Source organism: Triplophysa rosa, linkage group LG2 (genome assembly GCF_024868665.1).
Source record: "Triplophysa rosa linkage group LG2, Trosa_1v2, whole genome shotgun sequence".
NCBI lineage: Eukaryota > Metazoa > Chordata > Actinopteri > Cypriniformes > Nemacheilidae > Triplophysa > Triplophysa rosa.
The window spans coordinates 28,963,480-28,987,368 of record NC_079891.1 but is presented as its reverse complement, the minus strand read 5'-3'; the positions used below and the strand labels follow the sequence as shown (position 1 = coordinate 28,987,368).

Below are 23,889 nucleotides of genomic sequence, written 5' to 3'. Positions count from 1 at the left end.
GATGTGATGGAAGAGGCAGAGAGAGAGCAATCCCGTATGGCTCTGTCCATCATCATCATCATCATCTGTGACCGGTGAGGAGAATGACTTTGCTTGCCTTATTTATTGTAGTCATAGTTTAGATTTACTAACTTTACCTGTGTATTCTTTGTCAAATAAAGTATAATCTGCAACTGTAAATAACAAACTTCAGAAACACTGACCTGTGACATCACTTGTTTGTACTTATGCAGCTGAAGGAGTCAAGGATGACATTGTCTGAGATTCCCAAGTTACATCAGAAGATGAGGTAAATATTCCTTAAAGTGTCCCTGTGGAGGGATGAGGCGCTGTGCTGCGAGCACCAAAGAGACAAAGTGAAGATCAGCCATCTTCACGCTGCCATTCTTCCAAAAGGACTTGGATAAGTTAATTCATTACCTGGTTAACCACAGGTTAGATTTATACAGAGCGGAACTGGTGTCACTTTCTGTTTAGATGTGTAACATTCATGTGGTAAATCTCTGTTTGTTTAATTTACAGCAAAGTCATCCAGACGCACCAGATAAGACACGAGTCAAAGAAAACAGAGTCGGCGTGTCTGATACAAGAGATGAATCTGCAGCTCAGTAAGTTTAGTCGAGCATCTCTGTTCACCTGTGCTCACACATCAGTTGTTTAGTGTTTTAATGGTTTGAATGTTTTATGTGTTTACAGAAGTTCATCTCAAGTCCAGCCCGCACCTGCACAGACTCTCTGCAAAAATTCAAATACGCAGAGATCTCTGTTCTGTCGAGAAAAGGAGAAGTGGTGCGTCGCTCCTGTGATCGTCTCAGACAAATTCTCCCGGCTGGACGACATACCGCGAGAGTCACCTATGCCAAGCACGCTAGTTATTGGTGACTCTATTTTAAGACACGTGAAGGTGGAGAAACAAGCCACCGTAGTTAATTGTTTACCGGGGGCCAGAGCGTCTCACATTAGTGCCAAACTGAAAGTGCTGGCTAATGCTAAACGCACGTTTAAGAGGATTGTCATACACGTCGGCACTAATGACGTTAATTCATGTGAGTCAGCCTTTGCTGAAGACAACATTGTAGAATTATGTGAATATGCCAAAACGCTGTCAGACGCTGTAGTGTTCTCTGGCCCCCTCCCTGGCTATCGAAGTCAAGAGAAATATCATAGATTAATGTCTTTACATGACTGGATGTCTGACTGGTGTCCACGTCATCACGTGGGTTTCATTAATAACTGGAAGTGTTTTTGGAGAAGACGTGAGCTGATCGGCAGAGATGGTCTCCATCCCTCCAGGGGAGGAGCCACCGTCTTCTCCAAAAATCTGACCAATAATCTGCCTAAAGTTTGATTAAACAATACTCAGGTCAGAAATCAGTCAGACCGGTTTAACCCACCAATAACTGAAGATGTATACATGTAAATATTAACTATTATGTAAATATGTATACATTAAATTTATATTACTTGCATAAATATTAATTATTACAAATATTTAATTAATTACTATTACAATACAGCAGTAATAAAGCAGTAATATATAATATCACTACATGTTGTCATGTTCATTGTCAGTTGGTGGTTCAGTTTTATTCAGAGTACTCGTTTGGTTTGGTGTTAGGTTATCTCTGATCTCTTTTTACATCGAAGAACAGAATCAAATCTGCTGTTACAGTAAATACATTTTAATGTATATCTGTTCCATACAGTATAAACCAGACTAATGATATTATACAGTAAGTATTTTAACAGTATGATTTTATGATATTGCCGCTGTCGGACTGAAAGCTTGTATCTCCAAAATTGCCACTTTTAAAAAAAATGAAAAAAATTGTATTGTTAATGTTGAAAAGCTCTTTTCAATACTTTATTCATTTCAATTATTACTTCCCCGTTGTTTTTAAAGGAGACATCAGATGAAAACCCCACCTTTTCTGTGTTTAAGTGCTATAATCGGGTCCCCGGTGCATCTAGCAACCCAGAAAACGTGTAAAATAAGAACCCAGTAAGTTTGTTTTGGTGTGCCTTTCCCTGCAAGCATGTGAGAAATCTAGCCGTTCAGATTTCGCTCCGATTGTGACGTCCAATGCGGATTTTAATATAACGTTGCTGCCCAACCCCCCCCCCCAAACCAACAAACCCCCCCAACCCCCAAAGTTTCAAAGTTGTTCCTCAAGAGGGATCGAGACCGACTGAACGAGACAAAACTGCCGATGTAAGTAATATTTATCAACGGTCTGAATTGACGTACATGTAACGTTACCGTAACGTGTATATAGGAGGATAACGTTAGCATATGATAGCGAAGGGAGCTAAGTCAGTCACGGGCTAAATAGAACATTCAAAGCCAGTGTTAAACTTACTGTATACATGTGCAGATGGACACTTGGAGTTTAGCTGTATGAATGTTAATACATTATGTGCGTTAATATGTTTAGCTGCGGCAAACTGTTTGTTTTGCTAATGAACAGGGGCGAACACTGGGGTTAGTTTCGTTTTAAACGTCTCAAATCATTCGTGCTTAGGCTGAAAAATCTGTCACAGCAAACTAGCTCTCACGTTGTGTGTGTAACGTTATAACATTGTCAATGACAAACGCTAAAATCAACGTAATTCCGCTGAGATCTGCTGTGGATTCCGTGGATTTTAGGTAAGCATACACGCACAACGTAAGCGCATTAGCTGTTTGCTGTGACTAAATTTTTGGTCTCCGGACAAATGATTTGAGACGTTTAAAACGAAACTAACCGCAGAGGAATTCGGGAAATATCATTTTGCTAAACCATTGCCACTGCACGTGTGTTGTGTTGACACGCCGGACAGAAGGGGGTGGGGTTCGCTGTAACTCATTATCATTTAAAGAGACATGCACCAAAACGGGTTGCTGTGAGCATAGCTGTTTTTGAGGCAAGAAGGGTTTTGTTTACACAGTCATTAAGTGTTTTTAAGCAAAATATGTTCCAGACATTTCATGAAGACCCTAATAAATCATACCAACATGTTGAAAGTGCTCGTCTGATTAGACCTTTAATGTAACTTAAAGATTGTTGTTCAGTTGGGTTTATTGTTTTTTTATCTTATACTACTACAGTGCAAAAAATTGACGGTAACAGTCACAAAATTAAACTAAAATAATGCCAAAATGAGGTGAGAAGAAGTGTTCCTGTATTACAGTCAGGGTTGGGAGGGTTAATTTTAACAATGTATTCTGTTACAAATTACTTAATTAATGAAACATGTACATCACCAAAAAGTGTCACAATATAAAAGTTAATAAATGTAGTGTGATTAAAACGTGGACTTCTTCACAGCCACGTGTGTAAATCAAGAGAAAAGTAATCTGATCTCAATCACTTACAATGAGGCTGCAAACATGTGAACGTGCACATGAACTGATGAGAAGAAATAATAAAGGACTTACCCTAGTTATGAATAATTTACATGTTAACTACATGCTAGTACATGTTTATTTTAACATAATAATAAACACCTGAAAGTAAAACGAATCAAACGAAGCCTTTAATACAGAACAATGAGTTATTCAGAGTACTTTGATGTGAATGAACATGTAGGATTTGATGTGTCACATCTGTCACGATGATGCATGCTCTTCACTCACATGATGATGGACAGACGTCATCACTGATTCTTACATCTGTTTTCCACTTTTATGACAGATTTACTCCATCATGTTCCATGTTATCACTGAAATGGGTAAAACCATTTATTTATTTGTTGCAGTATCATCATGAATCATTTTGGCCACTATCGTCATGCTTTTGTTCACCATATTAAACACATTCAATAATATTCGATGATGATGCAGTACATCATTACACCAGCAGGTGGAGACGAGTGACTTTCCCCTGAATCAATGTGGGGGCGTTCCTGACAAACCAATGTCTTCTGAAGAGTTTTAACATGAACTACAATGTTATATATCATATGTATTGAGTTTCATTGGAAAGTCAGTGTATAAAAGCCACAACAATCCCAAAACAAAGAACTGAAGTGTCAATTCAAAATCAAGTCAAGTTAATAGAAACAGAAACAAGCATCATCAGTTCTTTAACTATAAAACACCTAACTATCTGTTGAGGTAGTTACAACTATTCTAATTTATACATTCTTCACATTTATTTGTTTTCTAAGGACATCAGAGTTTCATTTTGAGTCCTCATTCAGAGTCCTCATTTTGTATTTGTCATAATTCTAATTTCATTTTATTCCAAGGTGTTATTCTGGAAAAGCAAAACATTATTACATCTCACACTAAAAGCGTTTCTACCGCTTTACTGTTCACATGCGTGTGATCTTTTTCCTGGTGGTGTTGTGTAGTTGTTTGGGTGGCTGTGGTCTGCTCCTGGTGTTCTGACATTTGGGGATGTGTCTTTCTCCAGGGCAAACGTCCGGCCACGGTGAGGGCATCATTCAGGATTCAGGTTTAAAGCAGACTGTGGCACGTGAGTTTGGCCCTGACGCATGATCTGAATGAAGGCCTCGTGTTTCTGACGCCACGTTTCACTTCTTAACCTGCAAATGTTAACAGTATAAAGTAAAAATTAAAGATTGAAAATGCTGGTTTGTTACAAACATGGTTGGTTTAAATATGGATATATGTAGTATAAAAGAAGAAAAATAAATGATTGCATGTCATGAATGTTAAATCTGAGAACCTCTTCGGGCGTCTTGCCTCTGCCGTTGGTCTTCATGAATTCCACCAGTTCGGTTCCTTTGGCACTGTGCTGGGACATGTTAAAGATCGTACGCTGAGGGCGTTTTTATGAAGGTATTTTGGTGCAAAACTACTGAGCACCTGTGAGAGTGGAATTTGTAGTTGTAGAGGTCGGCCACACATGTGTATCAGTAAATTTGTAGTCAAAATTTGAAGTTTGAAGTACAACTACAAATTCCACTCTCACAGGTGCTCAGTAGTTTTGCACCAAAAATACCTTCATAGTTTTTCTCACAGATCCTCATGTGCGTTCTCCAGTCTCTCTGGTAATAAGTGTCTCTGACACACACTGCACGCTACGAGTTCTTGTGGATTTTCCTCTGGACTGAGTTCCACCTGCAGGAGGCGCTTTCCTCTCTGACTGGGAATCCTGTCCGGACTCTTTCTTCTCCTGCCGCCTGACGTCGGTTCATACGAAGTCTCATTACTTTCCTCTCTGACAGAAGCACATTTGTGAATCTGTCTTGTTTGAAATGAGATCTGTCTGATGATCCTGGTTTTCTCATGTCCCACTGATCCTCATCTTCTCTTCTTCTGTCATATTTCTCGACCTCTTCCAAATCCCTCTGGTGGCTCATGTCCCGTGCATCCCATCCCATTCTCTCTCATCGTTTCTCCTCTCCGCCCTTTCACCGTGTTTTCATATCCGTCGCGCTCTCTCTTATCCTTCAACTTTGTCATCTCTGAGGTCAAAGGTTGTCTCCTGCCCCCCTTTATTTTTTCATTCACCTTACATTCCCAATTCCCATCGTCCCATGTCGTCCTTGCTTTCCCTCCTTTCCCTCCTTCCCTCCTTTTCATATCTGTCCAATCCATCATTCCGGTCACTGTACAATCTGTTCTCACTTATCTTTTTCTAAAAATCGTTCATTTCTCTCGTCTCTGGTCACACTGTCGTGTCGACCCGTCCTCTCTCTCTGGATTCTCTGCAGGGTTTCCCCAGCTTTATAAAACTTCTCCTGCAGTATCATCTCCTTCGAGTGGATCTCCTTGGACAGTTTCTCTGAATTTTTTTTTTTGCGGTGCTCACCGTCTGAATCGCTCTTTATAATAATAATAATACCTTTTATTTATAATGCGCTTTAGGATAGGCATGAAACGGCTCTTTTATTTCATTCAAATAAATAATATTAAACTACATAAAGTACTCTTATTAACTGACCAAAGTATTACAAATGTGAGAATAATATATTAAAGCACAGATTTTAAAGTTAGACTTTGAATTTTGATGTCAATTCAACTATTGCACACACATATATTACACAAAGTATTTAGTTTAATTACATCAGAAATAACTGTAATTAAATTACAGAAAAAATAAGAGTAATCCCTTACTTTACTTTTTCAAGGAAAAGTAATTAAATTACAGTAACTAATTACTTAGCAACTAGTTACACCCAACACTGACTGCTGTACAATGTAACAAATCTTTGATGTTCTGTTTCTTCCTGTTATCTGTTCATGGGTTGACTTAGGAGCATCTGGTTTCCTCACACACTTCTGCTGTTGTCTAACATCAGTAAGTCTAGGGAGACATGAATAAAATCTCTCTTGATATTCTGAGACGTTACTGTTGATGTGGTAGTTGCTCAGGCTGTATGCTCTCTTGTGGAGGACCGGCTTTAGGAAACACTTTGTCCACGTCAGAAGCTCTCCGTGAAGGAACATATCCGTTCTGCTCCTCCAGGAATATTTTGCCTCTTCTGTGAGTTCTGGCCGGAGGTTGCCAGGGATGCTGTTCCTAGTTGTGATGCATTCCTGAGGGACGAGCCTGTCTGCTCATGTTCTCGGTGCAAGAATGGAAGTTTTGGTGATATTGTTTCTTTTTCCCAAAAATGATGTGTGAGGCGATGGTGTGGCACCAATTGCATGTTTTTATAATGTGAAGCTCAAGAAGACGTTAATAGTCTAACATTAGGTGTTTCAGGGAAATATGAAGGTCATATAACACATCCAAAGTAAAAAAAAAAACACTTATTTGAAACATACACATGTTTTATAGCATCTTCTTATTTATGGCTAAAAAAACACAATTTAAAATCATATTTGATTTAATTAGGTTGCCGGTAATTTTTTTTTGTCTCAGTCAACTTTATTAAATCACTGTCTTGTGCATTAAATTATGAGAAAATCGACATAATTTGAACTCACCATCTATGAGCTTTCTGCGAGTGTAAAGCGCCGCATCGACCCGAGCTCAATAAAATCCCGTTAGGAGTTGTGTTTACACGCGTTGCTTAGAAACAAGGCAAAGCAAACTTCCGGGATATTTACGGCTTTCGCAGTGCTCTCGAGGTACGGTGATGTCATACGATGATCGGTCTGCGCAGCGCTGCATGAAATCGAGCACGTCTATTGGCTAGAGCTGCCTGACAGTGACCCGGATAAATGACATGCTGACAGAGGTGAGTTAGCCTGTACTACTAAATAAACAAAATATTTAGCGGTAGACGCTTTTAAATCTATACATATGTCATGAACCGCATTGAAAACGATAGTAAAGATTGTATGATAGAGAATTTCAAATGAAAGTCTACTTATAATCGTCCATTTCAGCGGGATGTTCGAGCATGCTCATGAGAAACTGTGATATATCGGAGTTTCCTGTTCTCTGCTTTTCGAATGTCGAATTTGAATATATTTTTTATGCTCATGCTTAAAGGCAGGGTGTCCAATTTCTCTTAGCCATTGTTGATGTTCAAATCACCAAAACAAACACACACCTACCCCCATCTTTCGTCAGCGCTCGGCTCGGCTAATGTCCGTCCTGTGCACTGTGCACCTTATTGCTGATTGGCTACAAGGTTGTTTTGGTACTCGGCTGGACTCGGACTAATTCGGAAATCGGTTACCCCGCCTTTAAATAGCTAAAAAATGTCCATTGTGGTGCAATCGCTGTAAAATGTTTATAAACGTTTTTTTATCAAGTAGAATCCCTGGAATAATCCTGGAGTTTAATTAGTCGAAATGTCTGTGACGTGTGCTCATATTGACTGCTGCATAAATAAATGAAGATGATTTAAAGAAAGGTCTATGAACGAATAAATGCTGTAATGACAGGTGGTCTGGGTTTGTGTTTCAGATTGTGATCATGTCCAGTGAAGAGCTGCTGTCTGTGGATTATGAGGTGTTTGGGCGAGTGCAGGGTGAGTTCTTCAGAAAATACACACAGGTAACATTCCCATCACATCATGAATGAGGGCTTGCTGTCAAACTAGTGAGTTCATTTAAAGTAGAAAAAACTGTTTAACATATGTATTGTTAATGTCCAGGACAAAATACACACTTTACCCCAAAATATGAACCTGTTGTTTATTACTAACAGTTTTAAAAGAATACATTTGTTTAAAAAAAACATTTCCTATTATACTAAGCTATATTACACAGCAGGGGTGGTAAAATCTATAAGTATTGACAATAACCCTGTTTTTTAAAACCACAATTACCAATATTGTGTTAATATAATATTGTAAATTATTCAGCATCCATTTAAACTTTTGCTTTAAATGTGCAATGTGGAATGTTAAGGAGGATCTATTGACATAAATGCAATATAATATACATAATTGTCTTCAGATGTGTATAAAGACCTTACATAATGAAGCGTTATGTTTTTATTACCTTAGAATGAGCTAATTCTAACTATCATACAGTACACTGCGGATGTAATTCTTCGTGTTGTTTCTACAGTAGCCTTAAACGGACAAACTGTTCTACAGAGCATGTTTTGTAAATACGTTATCTTCTTCAGCAAAGAAGCAAAACCATGACGACATCTTTGTCCTGTGTCAGCCACCATAGTGCTTTGAAAAGGATTGGTGGTGTTGCCCTCTAAGCTGGGGGCAGTTGTGGCCTAGTGGTTAGAGAGTCAGATTTGTAACCAGAAGGTCACTGGTTTGATTCTGAGGGCCAGCAGGTAGTAACTGATGTGCCCTTGAGAAAGGCACCTAACCCCTGTTTGCTCCCTGGGCGCTGCAGTGATAGCTGCCCACTGCTCTGGGTGTGTGTGTTCACGAGTCATGACTTGCAGTCTGTGTGTTCAATACTCACTGGATGTGTTAAATGCAGAGGTCAAAACTAACAAATAGGTCACTTTCACTCTAAGATGCTGCTAAAATCTACTGACTGGGCCTTTAAATCCAACACTTGCATTCTCAATGTGATTTATTAGAAAAAAAAGAGAAAACACAAACTTAAAATATCAATTTGACTGACAGCACTACTAATTTAATTTAAAGTGATAGTTCACCCAAAATTGAAAATGCTGTCATCCTTTGCTCACCCTCATGTCATTTCATACCTGTATAACAGAGAGAAAGATATTTGGAAGAATGTTAGCAATTCTGTGACATCATTGACTGCCAAAGTCAATATTTAAGCTTTCAACTGGAGAGCTGGACCTTTGCGGGTGTGAATGAAATTTAGATTTAGGCAGATGTGGCGCGCTGTCCAGAATACACAACTTTCCGTAACTCTGCTTCCATGCCTACATTGAGGAGCTTGTCTGCGTTCTCTCAGTTCCAGATGCTCAGAATGAAAGCAGTTATTGTGAGAGAGCCAAACATTCCAACGAATGTTCTCCACCTCCTCCTCTCACTTACCCAAGCAGAGGACGAAGGCTTGTTTTCTGCTGGAGCTGTTTTAAGACCCAGCCACTGTATTGATGTGTGCTCACTGATGAGGACAGGGCTACCAGATCCGAACCAGATACCGCTACCAGATGTGACAGATGTATCGTGACCTTTACAAAGACAATCCCAGAATGCAATGTGATTGTAAAAGGAACATTCTCAGAACTTCACTACCATTTTCTAAATGTTCTCCTAAAGTTCTCTTAAAGTTCTCTCAGTGACCTTATCAAAAAAAGGTTTTCAGTAACGTTAAAAGAGCATTTTATCACCAAACTATAAAAACATTAGTCTTACGTTGTTGGTGAAGTGATTTTGATAAAAGATTATGAAGGCCAAAAATGTATTCCCATCACTTGGGCTAGCACCCTACCTACACCAGACGCATGTGATGCCACACGACTAAAACCTTGTTCTTAATGGGTTTGTTGCATCGCACCGCTCGTGTCTGGTGTAGACAGGCTGAAATATTCCCAGATATGGAAATGGCCATCATAGGATTCATGGGAGGACAACAGTGGGAGACATTTTTCATATTTATAAAACATGTTATAACACATTCAAAAAATGCCACTGTATGAAATGTGCATAGCATTTGGAAACCATTCCATGGATAAAATATGGACATCCTCAACATTTTTGATGTTGAACTCCAACCCCCTTTTGAGACTCCGCTTAGCCCCCATATGGTTCTGTAATTTATTAAGCAAAGCAAGTACACTTAGTATTGCTTGTGGGGTTTTAATATAGCAGACATGAGTAAACTGAACAAAGAAATGTATACACATTTGGAACAACTCGAAGGTGAGTAAATGATGACAGAATTTTCATTTTTGGGTGATGTATCCCTTTAACACATTTCATTTCCTCTATATACTGTAAACAACAGTATTTCAGTATTAAGTCAGATGAAGTCTATCTTTAGCACATGCTAAAGGTCATTTCTGAACATTTAATATTCTTTCTCATAAAGAGAACAGTAAACATTCTCTTGAGCTACCCAGTTGTCATCTAGAAAGTTAATGAAAAGTTTTCTAATGTTTAGAGCTCTCTTATTGTAATTGTTACTAATAAAAATTGAATTGTAGAGCTCTCTAATTTAATTCTTACTAGTAAAAATGCAATTTCGACGAGTAACGCTGGGGAAAATTTAAGATAATTCTGTCAGGGAAAGAGCACACGAATTCAATTGCAGGTGAACAGACTTTATTCAACTGACACACAGAGTGAAATGTTTGGGTTATCTGCAAGAGGAAGTCTGTTGTGGGACAGCAGGCTAGTAGGACTCCACCCGAGGAGAGAGAGAGAGAGAGAGAGAGAGAGAGAGAGAGAGAAAACTGTCAATCGTGGGTTAACCACCTCTGTTGCTCTGGATCCACACCAAGGGAAGGCTCGACTCTGAGGCACAAAAGAACCCTGAGCAAGAGAGACAGTTCATAGACGGCTAAACGTCCGAGCCGATAGCCGTAGCGCCTGGAGCGCCAACCTCCTTAGGCGAAGGGATACAGCCCCAACTCTGGTGACCGAGGGGGGGTTGAAGAATCGAGGCGCCTGGTCGCTGGATGCCCGGGTGGCAGGCGAGGATCCAGGGCACAACTGAGGGAAAATAAGGAGGACGAAAATCAACCAAAAACCCAGAGCCTGGGCAGACAAAAAAACGAAAGAGTTAATGATTTCAAAATAGGGAAAAATAATCCATCCGCTGGAATGACCAGCGAGACAATAATCCGAAGGTAGAAAAATAATCCAAGCAGGTAAAAACCATTCACAAGACGAGAAGGGCGGGGCACATACACACAGACAATGAGTGTGTGGCGGCAATCAAAACAAAGCTACACACACAGAGAGAGAAAGGCAGGCGGTTAACCCCGAGACCCAACAAATTCGGATTTCCATATATGTACACGTTTTTTCAGTTAAATAAAAAATATAATATTTGACATCTGTCTTTACAGGCGGTACAGGTATCTCTCCTATTGAAGCTTCGTAAGATGGTTCCTGGGATATTTAGGAAAGAACGTCAGAGTTGTTATCCCGTCCTGCTGTGCTTCGGATTCGGCAGGAGTTCCCAGATCCGGATGGACAATATGTTGGCTTTCGACCGCCGCTTGTCTGAAGCGTGACACATGCCGGCCAACAGCTTCCTCCTTTGAAGGCGGTGGTAAAGACACTTGGAATTTTAAGATGTAGAATATTAAATTTGAATAAACAAACGTTTTTGCGTGGTAGAGTCATATATATTTTTTTCGTTTGCAATGTCCAAGAACAACTTCACGTTTTAATGATTTTGTCTTTAATCAGATGAAAATATGGCTATTAAATATACTATTTGAGTAGTATTGATTATGTTTATTTTTAGACAGAAGTTTGTAGACAAAATGAAACGGGCACAAAGTCAGGCACAACAGAAGGACATTTAAGTTTTCTTGAAGAAGAAACCATGTCAAAGACAGGCAGATGCAGTGCAGTGCAGCACAGGTCAGAGCCAGCCAGAGAGGGCCAGTGAGGACTACACCAGCAGCCATCTATCTGCAGCAACAGGTGAAAGTCAGAACATGAGCAATTTTTACAAAAAGTTCACACGATACCACTTCATAATCTTCATAATATTAAAAGAGGCATGAATTAAAATCACAATTTTAACCTGAGCTTTTGTTATATAAGAGGGAATAGTATTCACGTGAACATCATTTAAGTGTCAGAACTGAAAACGCCCTTGTTACTGAAATAACAACTGTTATTGACACCAGGCCCAGCGAACGGCAGGTTCTGGAATGCACCTATCTATAGGTTGAACACCGCCTCCACAGAAAGAATATCAACAACTACTTCTCCAGCCCCGCCCACTGGTTCGCACATGACAATTCTGAAGTAACACAAGTGGCGCGGAACCAGATAGAGCGAACAAGCAATAAACAAACATGCCGTTAAAGATAGCTAAATATTGTGCCATCCCTGGTTGTGGAAGAATACAGTCGCTGCATAACCTTCCTTCGGTTTCCAATATTAGGAATGCGTGGTTAAAGTTTATTTTTAAAGACATTCCAGCTCATATGGGAAAAACATGGAGCATTTGTTCGTTTCATTTCTCCGAGGATTCCGATCATGAACAAGGCACAGGTCGACACTGGATTTGTGGAGAGACTAAAATTAGAAAGCAGTGCTGTGCCGTCAATATTGGATCCGATAGGAATGGCGCAGCAATCTTATGTGAGTAAAACATTTTTGTACTATGCATCACTATTGCTTTGTTAGAGATCGCTTGATGTGCCCTGAGCACTATTCGCGCGGGATTATTACCTGGGAACCTCTAGTCATTTGTAATAATTGAAGAGGTTGTCTGTGATTTTAAGACTGTGCGAATCGGGATCTCTGCGATTTGGCAGGCTCATATATAATTTTTCAAGGTTTTATCCACCGTTTGCGAATAATGAGGGCTGTTTTGGTATTATTTCGGGTGCTGGATCATATCCATAAATTACCAGGAAGCTCCCGTTTGTTTATTTATCATGTAAACTCTCGTAACATTTGAGACCTGCGATCGCAGTGATCTTTTGTCCGGTTCGCAATCACGGGTCTCAAATGCCGACAGGTACGGTCATACAGTTAGGGCCATAAATATTTTCACTTGTCTGGAAGTTGTGAAGATGTTTTTCTTCATCATGGAGAGGATAATGTCATCATCCACCACTTTGATCTCATATGGACACCTAGGATTGTTTTGTTACTGAGCTCAGCGGTGTGTTTTTTTCCCCCCAGAATGTCCCAAATTGTTGATTTGGCCGCTTTTAATGTTCCTGGCATCTTTCTGATGGATGTGTAGTGTTTTTAAAATCTAACTATGGTCTGTTTCACTTGCATGGCGATCTCCCTGAACCCCATGATGTGGGTTCACAGCAACAGCTTCCAAATGCAAACACCACATGTAGAATCAACTCCAGACCTTTAACATGCTTCATTTATGACAAAATTATTTAAGGAAAAGCCCATACATGTGAATAAAACAGCTTTTTATTCAACTGTCCCATTACTTTTGGTCCCTTGAAAAATGGGGGGCGCTTCATATTAAAGAGCTGTAATTCCTAAATCCTTCAAATAATCTGGATGTGAATACACTCTAAATAAAGCTGAGAGTGTGCACTTTAAGACAATATCTATTATAAAACTGTAACTCGAAAACATATTGATACACAGCTAAAATAACAAAAAATGTGCCTCTGTCCAAATTTATGGCCCTAACTGTATATCATTAAACCAGGATTGGTTAGATTACGTCACCTGTTGGATTACGTCACTTCCTGTTTGCTGAGAGCGCGTGGTTTGAGCCGGCGCTCTTTCAAATTTATTCTAAATACATCGTTTCTTCTTGTTATATCTTAAGACTTGTGTTTTAAATTGTTATTCTCCGAGGGTAAAACTTATCCTTAAGTTTATCCCATACCAAAATCGTCCTTAAACGCACTGATAAATAATTTTTATCGGATCACTCGCTATTAGCCCTCAGGCTGTTAGCATTACCAGTCTGCTTACTGCTTAAACACACTGTTCTCATTATTACATCACTAATGGCTAATGTTTCAGACGTGTTTGTACCTCTGAGTGCAGATGAGGAAACATTCGCACTTCAGTCGGAACTGGAGGCTGTGGAGAAGCAGATCCAGGATTTACTTGAGAAGCAGACACGGCTGCAAGAACGTAAAACGGCGCTGGAAACATCCCGAGCTGACGCTCGCAAATCTGCGGTAAATTTTCATCGCGATATTAATACTCCTACCACTTCTACTCCACGTGTTTCTCTGCACAGAGCCCAGGCTTCGAGAACACGATCAGCCCAAATGAACTTCACTCCTGCACCGGCACACCCACGGCGAAAGGCGCGAGCCAGGACCAGAGCGATGACCCAACTGCCGCTCTCCGCGAGACAGAATGCAACGCTGTGGTCATCGCAGACTCAATCGTCCGGAACGTATGCGCTTCCTCCACTAAAGGTAAGGTGCGCACTCATTGTTTTCCTGGCGCCCGTGTTCTTGATGTCTCTGCGCAGGTACCTGCGATCCTGAAGGGCGACGCTAACGTCGGAGCTGTCGTGCTGCACGCGGGGGTGAACGACGTCAGGATGCGGCAGTCGGAGATCCTGAAGAGGGATCTGATCAAGACGGTACGAAACGCATCGCCCACGGCGAGGATCATCGTATCAGGGCCGCTTTCCTACCTACCGACGAGGGAATGAAAAGTTCAGTAGACTATTTGCGCTAAATAAATGGTTGATGTCATGGTGTATTGAACAGAAGCTGCTCTTTGTTAATAATTTTTATCTGTTCTGGGGCGACCTAGGCTCTTCCGCCCTGACAGCCTGCACCCCAGCAGCATCGGTGCGGATCTTCTGTCCGACAACATCTCAAAGACGCTACGCACCGTTTGACTACATCTCCCACCGGTAAGTCAAAACTTTAACCATAGTCTGTGTTCCTCCCACTCAACTGTTATAAATGTTACTGCTTCCAAATGCATAGAGACCGTATCTGTCCCCCGAATAATACTACAAAATAATAATTTAGGCAAAACTCAGAGAAAAAATCTGATCGTGATTAAACCTGAAGACAATGTAATAAACGACCAAAACCAACTCATAAAGTTCGGCCTACTTAATATAGATCACTAAATTCAAAAGCAGTTATTGTAAATGAAATGATCACAGACAACAGTTTTGATATACTTTGCCCTACCGAAACCTGGCTTAAACCAAATGATTATTACGGTCTAAATGAGTGTACCCCACCAAGCTACTGTTATATGCATGAGCCACGTCCGGTTGGTCGAGGTGGTGGTGTCGCAACAATCTTTAGAGACTTTCTTACTATAACTCAGTGAACAGAGCATAAATTTAAATCATTTGAAGTGCTTGCATTGAACATAATTGTTCCAAACGAAGTAAAAAACCATTCTTTCTTTTACATTGGCTACTGTGTATAGACCCCCTGGTCCCTACACTGATTTTCTGAAAGAGTTTGCGAGACTTCTATCGGACCTATTGGTTAACGTTGATAAAGTACTAATTGTCGGAGACTTTAATATCCACGTAGATAGTGCTAACGATGCATTAGCAGTGGCGTTTACAGAGCTATTACACTCTTTTGGAGTAACACAACACATCAATGGACCCACTCATCGATTTAATCATACACTAGACTTGATTATATCTCACGGAGCCGATCTAACCAATATAGATATTATACCTCAAAGCGACGATGTCACTGATCACTATCTTATAACATGTACACTGCGCACTGCAGAAATCAGCCGTTTAACTCGTTATCGACAGGGTAGAACAATTACCTCGACTACTAAAGATAGTTTCGCAAAGAGCTTGCCAGATCTGACTCCTTTAATAACCATACCAATAAATACAGAATCGCTCGATGACATGACCAGCAAATTGGGCACTATTTTCTCTAATACATTAGAAGCTGTCGCACCTATGAAGTCAAAAAAGATTAATGAGAAAAACGTAGCACCATGGTACAATAGCACCACTCCGCCCTTAAAAGAGAAACAGTAAACTGGAGCGCAAATGGAAACAAACCCAATTAGAGGTCTTTAAAATTGTGGAAAGAGAGTGCAAACTGTTATAAAAAGGCACTAAAAGCAGAAAGGCTGAGCACTCCGTAACCTCATAGAAACTAACAAAAACAATCCAAGGTTTTTATTTAGTACAGTTGCTAAACTAACAAATAAACAGACTTCACCTGACCTGGGTATTCCGCCGCACCTTGGTAGCAATGATTTCATGAATTTTTTTACAGAGAAAATCGAAAACATACGAGACAAAATAGTAAAAACTCAACCTCCAAGTCTGTCCTATAAATTAGTACCAACCATCGCCCCAAAAGAAAGGCTACAGTGTTTTTCACCTATAAACAGGAAGATTTAATTAAACTTATTGCAACATCTAAACCTACAACTTGCTTATTAGATCCCCATACCAACTAAATTATTAAAAGAGTTATTACCCGTTGCAATTGAGCCCATTTATAACATTATCAACTCTCAATTAATCTAGGCCATGTCCCAGGACCCTTTAAGCTGGCCGTCATTAAGCCTCTTATCAAGAAACCAAACTTAGACCCCAATGAACTAGGAAACTATAGACCGATTTCAAATCTCCCTTACCTGTCTAAAATACTAGAAAAAGTAGTGTCCACTCAGTTGTGCTCTTTCTTACAAAATAATGACATACACGAAAAATTTCAGTCAGGCTTTAGACCGCATCATAGTACTGAAACTGCGACATCTCACTCCTAGTCCTGCTTGACCTTAGTGCTGGTTCGATACTGTAGACCATAAAATACTTCTAGATCGCTTACACAATTATACCGGTATTCAGGGACAGGCACTACAATGGTTCAGATCTTACTTATCAGACAGACATCAATTTGTCCATTTAAATGGGGAATCATCAAATCTAACGCAAGTAAATTATGGATTACCTCAGGGATCGGTTTTAGGACCCTTGCTATTCTCCATATACATGCTGCCCCTTGGAAACATTATTAGAAAACATGGAATTAGCTTCCACTGTTATGCAGATGATACTCAGCTATATATCTCATCAAGACCAGATGATTCCTTCCAACTATCCAAATTGGCAGAGTGCATCGAAGATATAAAACATTGGATGACTTGTAATTTCCTTCTTTTAAATTCTAATAAAACAGAAATATTACTTATCGGACCAAAGACACGTGAGCAGAATATTTCGGATTATAACCTGCAAATTGAAGGCTGCACTGTTACTCCAACAAATACAGTTAAAGACCTGGCGTTATATTAGACAGCAACCTGTCATTTAAAAATCACATCTCAAATGTCACAAAAACAGCCTTCTTCCACCTTAGAAATGTTGCCAAATTGCGAAATATTTTATGTGTGGCTGACGCAGAGAAGCTTATTCATGCATTTGTGACCTCAAGACTTGACTACTGTAATGCACTACTTAGTGGTTGTCCTGCATCATCAATAAACAAACTACAGTTAGTTCAGAATGCAGCTGCCAGAGTTCTAACCAGGTCCAGAAAATACGATCACATAACCCCAATGTTATCAACCCTTCACTGGTTACCCATTAAGTATCGTATTGGACAACGGACAGTTCGTAGTGCTGAGAAAATTATTGGTGCTCCTCTGCCCACACTTCAGGACCTGTACGATTCCAGAGTGAAAAACAGGGCAAGAAAAATCATCATTGACTCCACACACCCAGCACACAAACTCTTTGATCTGCTGCCCTCTGGCCGGCGCTTTAGAGCACCAAACACCAAGACTTCCAGACACAGAAGCAGCTTCTTCCCCCAGGCAATCTCCCTCCTAAACAGATAACTGCTCCTTAAGAGCAATATTCCACTTCCACTACTCCTATAGTGTGCACTATAGTGCCTTATTATATCTACATTTTATTTATACATGTATATAACACTACCTCTACTTACTACATTATCCATTTGCACAAGTGTACATACAATCTGTTAATATGTATATTCTACTATATACTACCCTGTACAATGTCTCTTATATGTTATTATCCCCCATTTTCTGTAAAATAGTCTTTATTTTATATATGCATATCTTAGAATCTTTTAGACTGTAAATCTTATTATATTGTATTGACATTGTGTTGAATGTCTGTACTAGAAGCTACCAACACCAAAGAAAATTCCTTGTGTGTGCAAGCACACTTGGCAATAAAGCTCTTCTGATTCTGATTAAAGTTCTTTTAATCACTTATAAAGCCTTAAACGGTTTAGCCCCTACCTACATAACAGAGCTTCTACCACACTACAACCCATCACTCTCTCTAAGATCTCCAAACTTTGGACTTTTGATAACACCTAGAATAACTAAATCCACCAAAGGAGGTAAAGCTTCTCATACGTAGCACCTAAACTCTGGAATAGCCTTACCGATACTATTCAGGGTCAGACACACTCTCCCAATTTAAATCTAGATTAAAGACACATCTTTTCAGCAAAGCGTTCACTTAATGCAAAATATGCTAAATAAACCACCGGGAGGCTGCATTTAATAGATATTATTTACTAGAATAATCTTGATTGTTCTATAAACACCATGCACTTTGCTGTTTTTTACCTTTTTGTGTTTTTCAGTTTTTCTTATTTTCTCCTGTAAAGCTGCATTGGAACAATGCACATTGTGAAAAGCGCTATATCAATAAAATTGAATTGAATTGAATTAAACGCAGTACAACTGTATCGGCTACACAAACTATATGCAAAGCCTTGCAATCACATCCGGGAAATAAGTCAGTAAATTTGAGTAAAATCGCCGTGCGAATTGGTCCCCCTGTGCCACCGCATCCTAGAAAAAAAATCCTAGAATCGCCCGGATCCTGGCCCCAAACACAATTTTCCATGAGGTCTGTGGTTCAGAAACTCCAACATGTTATTTTCACATCCTTGTTGATTTTTCACTGCTTCTGTTTCTTTAGAATTTTATGTAACTGACACAAGTTGGCTTTGTTCAAGAACTTGAAGTAATGGATTGTCCTTGCCAGTCGTTTCCCGAAAGTCTTATTTTTATTTTAAACCCTCAATGTAGCTTCCAAAAACCAAAGCAAAACATGAAGGATGTGTCACGGTAATGATGCAGACAGAACCCAAACACGGGCAGTTTGACAGGTTAAACAAAGAAGACTTTAATAAGACATAAATAAAAACCCACGATGGGGAAAACAGTACAAAACCAAAACAAGGAATCAAACTAAAATACCTCCCGAACGGGGAATAAAGTAAACACAAAGAATAATCCAAATAATAAATCCAAACACGAAAGGATTCCTGGGGGAAACACGTTATCCACAAAGATACGAACGGAGAAGCACAGAGGAGTAGTCAATGACGCAACCAATGAACATGGGAAACATAGAACAATGAACCGACCAAAACTAGAGACTGAGGGGAACATTAAATAGGGAAACACTCACAGAGGATAATTACAAAAGGGAGGTGAGGCCGGGTGACCGGGATTAACAATAATGGCGAGACTACGGGAAACAGGAGGGCGGGGCTAAGAGACGGGACAGGAGGACACGTGGCACAAAGTAAATAAAAGCCACGCGTCTCCACACAAAACTCGTAAATGGTCATTTTTATTGCAATTTTGGCTTAGCAAACCATAGTTATGGTAGGGGAGAGCAGGACACTTTTTGGTTATAGCTCAATCTCTCAAAAAATATTTGAACTTTGATTAATCATATTTTTACACAAGTAACATACACGTCTCTGCAACAAATAAACACTTAAAGTTTGTTTCTAGAATCTTCTCGTTCCCATACTATTACAGCAAAAGTGACAGAGGTGCAAACGTCACAACTTACCCCATGGGTGGGGTTCATTGTAACAGACATTTGCTGTTACAATGAACAGACATTTGCTGTTGTTTGTTGTAACATTTGCTTGAAAATTCTGTTCAAACACAAATAACTCAATATTATTCTATATGTAAACTAGAGGTGGGTAATATTATTAATATATCTGTAATAATATCCACTATAGACAGATAATAGACAGATATCCAAACCATTGTTTCCCTTAGGTTTACGGCTTTGGGGGGGGCTGTGGTCTCTATATATTTTTTGCGGCGGAGGTCAGGACAGTACTTTTTTAATAAATAATGTTAAATCAATCAATCTAATGTTTTATCTGGTCATTTACTTTATATTCCGATAGCCACAGTCTGTATGAAACATAGAAGGTCTGGTAACTGAGAAAATGTGTTGTAGGCTCTGGTGCTGAAGCGAAGTCCCAGTGGTCTATTTTAGTATAAAGAAAAAACTACTGACAACAAACTAACAACTGAAATAAATATATCATGAGCAGGAGTACTTACAAAGTTACTAACAGCCTTTCCATGCCATTCATACTAGAACTGATTCTAAATATTCTTTCCAATTAAAACATGATTCACAATGAAATGCTCTTAACATGCTGATTATGTATGCTATTAATATCATAAATGCTTTATGTAGATACAAGACGTTATGTTTTATAATCTGTCACAAACCTATATAGCAAACAGTAAACTGACTGACAGCTAAAAATACTTTATTACTGCTGGATTTTCGTTTACTTAAGCGTTACAGAAAAAGTGTCAGTTTGTCTTGTGTAAACCACAGAAATAGTCTGATTTTTTTAATGGTTCATTGTGTCTTGCGGTCCGGATGGAACGAAGGATAAGCTGGGTGAAAACCTGTCGTCCAGTGGTAACTGGACTGTTGCTTGTCAGGGGCAGGGCGTGCGTATTTTCACCACCCTGGGAGTGTTTAAAAATGCAATTTTTTTATCTGCTTTTCAGGTGGTTGACGCACGACCAAGTAGAAACATAAATTATATGCCGCCATGTAAATAAGATAAATAACATAATGCTATTTAGTTTGTTTAGTACGAGAACAAGGTATAGACAAGTTATATAGGAAAGATAACCTTGAATTATTTCTCTTGTGATCTTACTCTACATAAAAAATTTAATTAACTTGACCTTCTAGGGTGGCGGGAGGTGCCGTTGGTGGGGCGGGGCGCCCCCCTAAGGTAATGGGAGGGGAAACACTGCAAACTATCATCCAGCCATCCCTCATCTAACCATGCTTCTATTATATATCAATATATGGATAGATATTTGAGAAAATTCTGCTCAATTATAACAAAAAAATCATAATTGTCAATTACTTCCCCTGATATTGTCATTTCAGTCATGACTTCAGAGAATGGAATGTACTGTACATTGTTTTCATCTCATTGTCTTGTACACATTTTCACACTGAAAACTGAAACTTGAACACTGAAACTTTTCACAAATTCACAGATGACCGTCACCTGACAGTGCGAGAAAAAGACTGAAAGCACAAATCAACCCTGTGTAACTATGAAAAATATTTGTGTTACAATCAATCCTGTGTTAGTTTGGGCCCCGCTCACCCCTATTGTCCCTTGATCATTGATCGGAAACATGCTATTTGTGACCCTGGACCACAAAACCAGTCGTAAGTGGCACGGGTATATTTGTAGCAATAGCTAACAATACAAAAATACTTTTTTTATGCGAAACATTATTAGGATAGTAAGTAAAGATCATGTTCCATGAAGATAATTTCCTACCGTAAATATATAAAAACTTTATTTTTGTGAGTGGATGCAGCAAAATCACAACAAAAATTGCCAGAAACATGCCTACAAACTTCGCTCGCTGCTGCCCGCTCTTTGGGAATTACCCACTCAAGTTTGGTTTCTATGCAAAGTTGTCAACTTTGTCAAGGAGAATGTCAACATTCGGGTTCATCTACTCTCCACAACGTCATTACAGTGGTAAGCCAATACAGAGTGTTAAAACAAACCTGTTTCTTCTAAGCAATACTCTGATGGACAACTATAAAGGCAGTTTTCTCAATATTTTGATTTTTTTCCACCCTCATATTCCAGATTTACAAGTAGTTGTATCTCGGCCAAATGTTGTCCTATCGTACATTAATCCATAATTACTTATAACCATACACAACTTTCAGATGATGAATAAATTTTGTTTTGTGGTCCAAGGTCACATTTAATTGTGCTTTTTGCCAGCGATTTTAGAAATATCTCACTTCCACCATTCAAGGAGATAGTGCTGTTGACTTGCTATGACATAAATAGCTGCCCAGAGGCATTGCAAATGTAACGGAGGCCAGCGAGAGAGAACTGTGCGAGTAAAGCTCACTCCCCGACCTCAAGAGTTGCTCTAGCGACAGACGGTCTTTAGCCTCCCCATTAGAGAACCCGTCTTCCATCCGGACCAACGCTGGCTCGAGGCCCGCACAGAGCGGAGCGAGTAGGACCAGTCACACAAATATGGCCGCCAAGTGGCATGACTTCCGTAAACGGACATTGCTTTCGGTCGAGGGAATAAGTGCTGCACTTCCGGGTTGGCCTACAAAACACGTATTCTCTGAGGTACTCTGTTCCAGTAGGTGGCGTAAATGCACCAAAAGCTTGTTTGTCAACCACCATTAAACTAGAATAAAAATGTATTGCATTAATTTATGTGAGATAACATTTTGCTGTTGGTCGCAACCTGTTTACCAAAGTTCTTGCAGTTTGTGTACTTCCTTTACCTTGTGTTGTGTGCGTGCTGCTTTGACAAGACGATGAAAGATCACAAATAAACTGTGTTGTGTAGTTTGATTATCACAGAAATGCAGACTGTTTCACAGTTCCTTTTTACAAGATAAACATTTTATGTGAATATTTTAATATTGTCAATGTTATAATTATTTTTGTGGTAAGTGATGGGTAATTCAAAAGGACTCGTAGCTTGTTAAAATATAGAAATGAAATTAGTAGTAACCAAACCTTCCTTCATTCAACCTTGGAAGCAAAAGCAATCTAATAAACTATAACATACGGAAGGGATACAAAATGATTAGGGGTTGCACCAGAAGGTGTTCTATCAAAGACCAGCTGCCAGGGTGAGACACTGGCCCTGAGCAGCTGCACAAGCTTTTATGACATCATGTTTTATGTGTATTTGATTTAATCTTACTATCTATCCCCAATTCTCATAATTTTTTTTGTTAAAACACAATATCTTTTTATGTAATTTTATATTAAATCATATTTAAAAAAAAGAAACTGCACTTTACTGTCTGGCAAAAAAACAGCAAAAAGCCCCAACAAAAAGAGTCATCCGTCTATGGAAGCATATTGGTTGGTATTTTCAATTTGAATTGCAATCTGCAAAATGGCAATGCAGTATGTAAAATGACAATGCAATTGTGTATTTAAATATACATTTGAAATAACATATGTGCAACATTAAGTGCAATAAAAATTTAATTATATCAATTACTGTACATTTGTCAGCTCCTACACTTGTTTTAATATGTTATTTAAATGGGTATCTTTAAGTTGCAAAATTAAAATGAAAATGCCTCTGTTTTCTCTTGGTATTACTACACCCGTTTAATCTGTTAAACTTCAACCCTCTAACACACCTCCATGTTATTATTGAACATTTTTGGCATACTGTAGTCATATTTTGATCGTTCAAAGGAGAAACGACACATGAGGTTAGGGTGTATTTTATCCAAAAGCAACCCGATGTTTGTATCTGGTAAGATTTATGTATTACAAGTTTTTCTCTGCTGTTGTGCCTCACGGGCAAAATATTCAACGCCTACTGAAATGAGATCTGATCAGAAAGAATTTCTTGTGATGTTGGATACAGGCTTCATTCTGATCTGCATGCTGCTATACAGTATATTCAGTATTAAAATCAATCAATCTAAGATCGAAAACAAGCATGTTTGTCAGATTTCACAATCTTGCGCTAATCTCCTTTATTGCAGTCAGCAAGCCATCAGTTTTACCTGTTCAGTTATCTTTAGATCTTGTGAATATGTTGTCACGATACTGGAATTTCTAACTTCGATTCAATACCAAAAAAAATATCGATATTCGATACCATTTTCGATACCACGGGGAATAA

General features: G+C 39.2%; 1 pseudogene; it reads right to left on the bottom strand.

Annotated features, from left to right (window-relative positions):
• Positions 1-4,296: 4,296 nt before the first annotated feature.
• On the bottom strand, positions 4,297-6,603 carry LOC130563938 (zinc finger C2HC domain-containing protein 1C-like; annotated as a pseudogene).
• Between the last annotated feature and the right edge of the window lie 17,286 nt (positions 6,604-23,889).